Raw genomic sequence first — 6,843 nt, 5'->3', positions numbered from 1 at the left:
CACCGCCCGCTGTGCGCCGCCCGCCGGATCTCGCGCGTCGCCTCCTCGCCTCGGCTGGCCGCCGCAGCCACCACCTCATCTCGCCGCAGAAGGCCCGCCTCACCGGAGTTCGAGTCCGGCCAGATCTGGGCCGGGTTGGATGAGATCCAACCGCCCCCCGAACCAAACAAGCCTCCCAGACCCCTGATCTCCTCGTCCCGAAACGGCCCCGTCTAGTTTCCGAGGGTATAAATTTCTCTAAGTCCCCAGTTCTGCAATATTTTGTGGCTACCTTCATCATGTCATAACTTTGTGCTCGCTGCTCCGTTTTGCGGGCATGAGATATCAAAATGTTCATCATGATGTCCTCTTCATTTTGTTCCATTGTGCCATGTTTGTTTGAGTCCATCTTGAAGCCCAAATCGTTAATGCAAGAGTGCTATTAAATGTTAGGTGCTGATCCTTCTCAGATCTTGAGCATTTGTCATTTTTGCCATGTTTATTGTGTGCTGCATATGAGCATGAACTCTACATGTGTTTTGGGCCATGCCTTGCCATCTTTATAGGGGTGTATGCCATGTATTTTTTGTGATCAATGTGGTGACTAGCACAAGCATACAAATTAGCTCTCGTGATATTGCTGATTTCATAGACTCAGAATTTCACCAAGTCTTTGCTCTGCTGTTATTTTTATGCCACGTATTCATGTTGCTACAGAGTGATCCATGCTTCTTTCGACTATGTTTAGTAAGGATGATTTTGAGATATTGTTATGCCATATCCATCCATGCTCTTGTTTGCATTTATGGAGTGCCATATAATGACTCAATATTACTCTTCTTTTCTTATAAAATGTTCCTGGCAGATTGTTTACGTGTTAATCAATTTTGCCAAGGATGTTGTAGTTGATCCATGCATGCTATGAGATTGTTCTTGCCATTTTTAGCTTCTTGAACTTGTCTTCTTGCTGGTAGTATGCTTAACTGGTCATGCAATGCCTTGTGTTGAGTGCATCGATCTCGCAAACATGCCTTCGTAACTCTGTTTTTGCCATGTCCAGTTTTCTGCTAAGTCTGAATCTGTTAAGAAAACTTGCTATGTTTACATGTGTGCCATCATAACTTATGATCCTTTTTGTCTTATGTTCAGTAACGGAGTTTTGTCATATGCTTTGAGTAGATTCATGCCATGCCTTGTATTGCGATGATCTGATCCTGTAGCATATTGTTATCTTGCTCTAAACATTGCTTCCTGATGTTAATTCCTGGCATGTTGTTATTTTCACTAAGTCTGTGATGGTGTTATCTTTTGCACCTTTGCCATGCTTGTTTGAACCTGCTATTGTGTCAATTAGCCGTAGCTCAATGTTCATGAGTAGATCACTGTCATGTGCTTTGTTGCTCTGTTAGAGTGCAGTAGCTTAGTTTCTTGTTGCATTTTGGATTACATCATGTTGTTAAATCGCAGAATTGTGCCATTCTTATTTGCTTGCCATTTGTAAACCCTGCATCCGATTCCGGTGATCTTTATATCGATTTCGACCGAAATCAACTCATTTTTCCAGCGGCCCACTTGGTTTGCCAAGTTGATGCATGGTTCAATCTTTTCCTTCTGGAGCACGCATATGCATTGCGTATCACATCCCGCATATCATGCCATGTTTTCCATCATGTTGCTTGCGCATTGCATCGTGATTGATTGTTGTTCCTTTGCTTGTGTGCTTTCCTTGGGTAGAGCCGGGAGACGAGTTCGTGTTCGAGGAACCCTTTGAGTACGCTTACGAGGATCAAGCTTTCGTCAACTCGGAGAACTTTGTAGGCAAGATGACCATACCCTCGAAATCACTTCTATCTTTGCTTGCTAGTTGCTCGCTCTATTGCTATGCCGTGATACCTACCACATGCTTTATCATGCCTCCCATATTGCCATGTCAAGCCTCTAACCAACCTTGTCCTAGCAAATCGTTGTTTGGCTATGTTACCGCTTTGCTCAGCCCCTCTTATAGCGTTGCTAGTTGCAGGTGAAGATTGGAGTTTTTCCTTGTTGGAACATGTTTATTGTTGGGATATCATTATTATATCTTGTTTACTTTAATGCACCTATATACTTGGCAAAGGCTGGAAGGCTCAGCCTTATGCCTGGTGTTTTGTTCCACTCTTTCCGCCCTAGTTTCCTTCATACCGGTGTTATGTTCCTTGATTTTGTGTTCCTTACGCGGTTGGGTTATAATGGGAACCCCTTGATAGTTTGTCTTGAATAAAACTCCTCTAGCAAGGCCCAACCTTGGTTTTACATTTGCACTAACAACCTATCACCTCCCCTTGGGTTCTGCAGACTCAAGGGTCATCTTTATTTTAACCCGCCGGGCCAGTGCTTCTCTAGGTGTTGGTCCAACCTGAGCAATGTCCGGTGCCCCCTGGGCAACCAGGGTCTATGCCAACCCGACGTCTGGCTCATCCGGTGTGCCCTGAGAACGAGATATGTGCAGCTCCTATCGGGATTTGTCAGCACATCCGGGCGGCTTTGCTAGTCTTGTTTTACCATTGTCGAAATGTCTTGTAACCGGGATTCTGAGTCTGATCGGGCCGTCCTGGGAGAAGGAATATCCTTCGTTGACCGTGAGATCTTGTGATGGGCTAAGTTGGGACCCCCTGTAAGGTTTTGAACTTTCGAAAGTCATACCCGCGGTTATGGGCAGATGGGAATTTGTTAATGTTCGGTTGTAGAGAACTTGACACTTAACTTAATTAAAATGCATTAACCGCGTGTGTAGCCGTGATGGTCTCTTCTCGGTGGGGTCCGGGAAGTGAACACGGTTCTTGTGTTATGCTTAAACGTAAGTAGTCTCAGGATCACTTCTTGATCACTTCTAGTTCACGACCGTGCTTTGCTTCTCTTCTCGCTCTCATTTGCGTAAGTTAGCCACCATATATGCTAGTGCTTGCTGCAGCTCCACCTCACTACCCTTTTCCTACCCATAAGCTTAAATAGTCTTGATCGCGAGGGTGTGAGATTGCTGAGTCCCCGTGACTCACATATTACTTCCAAAACTAGTTGCAGGTGCCGATGATAACCGTGCAGGTGATTCAACCGAGTTCAAGGAGGAGCTCGATGAAGATCGTGTTCGTTGTGTTGTTTCGTTTCCTTTCGATCAGTAGTGGAGCCCAGTTGGGGCGATCGAGCATCTTTTGCATTAGGGGTTGTCTTTCATTATTTGGTTCCGTAGTCGGACCTTGATTGTATTCTGGATGATGTAATGCTATATTTATGTATTGTGTGAAGTGGCGATTGTAAGCCAACTCTTTATCCCTTTCTTATTCAGTACATGGGATGTGTAAAGAATACCCCTCTTGCGACATGCCTACTATGCGGTTATGCCTCTAAGTCGTGCTCCGACACGTGGGAGATATAGCCGCATCATGGGTGTTACACCCTCCCCTCGCCGATGAGCACATCGGCAACAACGGCACTCGGTCCGGAGCGAGCCATCGCTCTTCGGTCACCCCCACCACGGGAGCGGCCACGGTGCATGCGCCTCCTCCCAGATGAGCCAACCAGGCCGCTGCGCTCAACGGAGCCACTGATCTTCGAGCACCACCGCCACATGACCCCGCTGCCCAAGTGGTCACCCCACAGCAGCGTGGGCGCGGCGCTGCCAGCGTCGCCAACACTGGCATGTCCGGAGCTAGGCGACGGTGCGGTCGACGTCATCGACATCCATGCCAAGCACAACCATGGAGGCCATGGCGCAAGCACAACGACTGTTGAGGTTCCCGCCAGCAGCCGAGCAGATGGATGAATGGTGTGCCAGGATCCAAAGCTTGCTCGGTTTCGCCGAAGCTGGGGGTTCACGACAAGCTTGCCTACTGCAACCTCCCCAAGCTACAGCCATCGCCCGCGCTGCTGGCCGTACGAAGGGGGCCATCCCCACGGTTCAGTCCCCACCACGGGAGCCGGCAAGGGTGCAGCAGAATCAAGACCCCGACGATGTCTCGATGGCCTCTTCTGACCCTCAAGCACGTCCAGGCTAACGTCGAACCCCGAATGACATGCAACGGGGACATGCGTGCGTCATCACCGAATGCCGCCACAACAACCCCCGCCAAACCGATGGGTGCAATGGCCTCAACATTGATGAGCCTGCGCTCGGTGTTGGCTGGTCCCTACCTTTCGAGGTTGGCTGCCCTGCCTTTACATGAGAGCTGCGGCAAGTCCGTTGGCCGTCCGTTCTCACATTCAAGCCAGAGATACCTGAGAAGTACGACGGGAGGCTGAACCCGGCAGAGTTTCTAAGCATCTACACCATCGCCGTTCAGGTTGCCGGGGGAAGAGATGAGAAGGTGTTCGCGAACTACTTCCTTTGGCCCTCAAGTCCAATGTGAGGTCTTGGCTGATGCACCTGTAGGAGAACTCCATTTAGTCATGGGCAGATCTGTGCCATGAGTTCATCGATGCCTTCACCGGTGGCCACCACGAGCCCGACAGGCCCAACGACCTACAACTTCTTCACCAGAAGGAAGGAGAAACCCTCCGTAAGTATTTGTAGAGATTCAGTAAGGTTCATGGAAATATTAAAAATATCCATCCGGCAGCTGTTATAGCAGCTTTCTAGTCCAATGTGCGCAACCTCCGCATTCGTTCCAAAATGAACGTGCGGTTGCCCAATTCTATCAAAGAACTATATACACTGGTGGACAAACATTCCTGGATGGAAGAAAGAAGGAATTTGCCTAGAGAGGAGGATTGCATTATAGTTGATTCAGAGGATGAAGTTGAATCAACCAGTCAGAGGAAGGGCAAGAAGCGCAGTAAGAAGCCAAGAGATAAGGCAGTGATAACTGTAGAAGGTTTGGGCACACCTAGTACCGGCAAGAAGGCCAAGGCTGATGCCACCGGCAAGGAAGCTGCTACATGCACTGCCTGCCACGCTACCGCGGAAAAAGTTGGAAAAGGTGATGGGCCGTACTGCAAGATCCATCAAACCAAAGGCCACGACCTTTAGGAGTGTTATGAGGTTGAGCAGCTTGTCAAGAAACAGAGGGCAGAGTATGATAAGCGTGACAAGGAAAAAGGTCAAAATGCATCTAGCGGTAAGTGCCAAGGCAGTGAAGCAAATCACCCCGGCAAACCCTTTCAGAACCAAGGAAAACCCGCCAGGGGCCAAGAGAAGGAAACCTATAATGATGCCAGTGATGGAGGGGATGAGTAGGAAACTAGTGAGCAGGAATTCCAGAAGGCCACTAACACCCTATGCATTAATGGGGGTGCATCTTTGCACTCCTCTCATTGCCAACTCAAGTGATGGGAACGAGACGTCAATGTTGTGGAACTAGCGCCAAAGGCCCGGAAACTGCTCAAATGGTCCTGCACACCCATCATCTTTGACGAAGAGGATGACGCTGATCGCACCACTGCGGTTGGGTGTTTGCCGTTGTTGGTCTCCCCACCAATTCGCAACCTCAAGGTCACAATGATACTGGTGGATGGTGGGGCCGGGTTGAATCTGATTTCCCCAACAGTTATCAGCAATCTTCAGATAGGAGAGGAAGATTTATGGGTCACCGACACATTTCAATGAGTTAATCCCGGCAGGAGTCATCCTAGGTGGAAGATTACGTTGCCGGTGATGTTTGGGGGAGAACTGAACTATCAAACTGAGAGGATTGTGTTTGATGTGGTTGATCTCCCCCTGCCATACAATGGGATTCTTAGACGACCAGTCCTGGCCAAGTTCATGGCGGCATCCCACTATGCTTATAACACTTTGAAGATGCCTGGGCCACTAGGAGTCCTCACTATCCCATCTGATGAGATGGATGCAATTATCTGCGTGGACAAGATGTACCGGGATGCAGTCGCAACAGAGTCGGCGGCAGCATCTGTTCCTGCCATGGAAAGCAAAGGAAAGAAGAGGGACTGTAGAACCTCTGGCAAGGAGTCCGGGAAGCGTGCCCACTCCTAGTGCACGGCACCCGTTGATGACGTGCCGGAGTGTTCCAACAGCAAGAGGTCCAAGGTTACTGCATCCCAAGTGAAGAAGGTCATGGCAGGGCTGGCTAGTGTTGATCTTACATTCAGTATCAGTGCCACCCTCGATGAGAAATAGGAAACCGCGCTTGTTGCCTTCCTGTGGGCGAATATCGATGTGTTTGCTTGGCAACCATCTAATATCCCCGGTGTTCCCAGGGAGGTAATTGAGAACCACCTTGCTGTCTGCCCACTTGCCCGACCCGTCAAGCAGAAAATACAGAAGTAGGCCTTGGAGAGGCAGCAATTCATTGCCGAAGAGATCAAGAAATTGGAGGCACCTGGTTTGGTCAGAGGAGTACTGCGTCCTACATGGTTAGCAAATCCAGTAGTGGTCCGGAAGGCTAATGGGAAGTGGAGGCTTTGCATTGATTTCACAGACCTCGACAAGGCTTGCCCGAAGGACCCATTTCCCTTGCCGCGCATTGACCAGATTGTGGATTCTACTTCGGGATGTGATTTGCTCTCCTTTCTGGATGCATACTCAAGATATCATCAGATCTTCATGTCCAAGGAAGATAAAGTGAAGACATGATTCATCACTCTGTGTGGTACGTACTGTTTTGTGTGCATGCCATTCGGATTAAAGAGTGTCGGGTCCACTTTTGCAAGAGCAATCCAGATCGGTTTTGAGCCACAGTTGCACAAAAATATAGAAGCCTATATGGATGATATCGTGGTGAAAACCAAGGATAAGGCCATCCTTATCTAGGATTTGGAAGAGATATTTGCCAATCTGTGCAAGATGAATCTGAAGCTTAATTCGAAGAAGTGTGTATTTGGTGTTCCCTCGAGCAAGCTACTTGGGTTCTTCATGTCCCACCGGCGATTGAAGCC

This window comes from Triticum aestivum, chromosome 3A (genome assembly GCF_018294505.1).
Source record: "Triticum aestivum cultivar Chinese Spring chromosome 3A, IWGSC CS RefSeq v2.1, whole genome shotgun sequence".
Classification (NCBI taxonomy): domain Eukaryota; kingdom Viridiplantae; phylum Streptophyta; class Magnoliopsida; order Poales; family Poaceae; genus Triticum; species Triticum aestivum.
Note: the sequence above shows the minus strand (reverse complement) of the source record.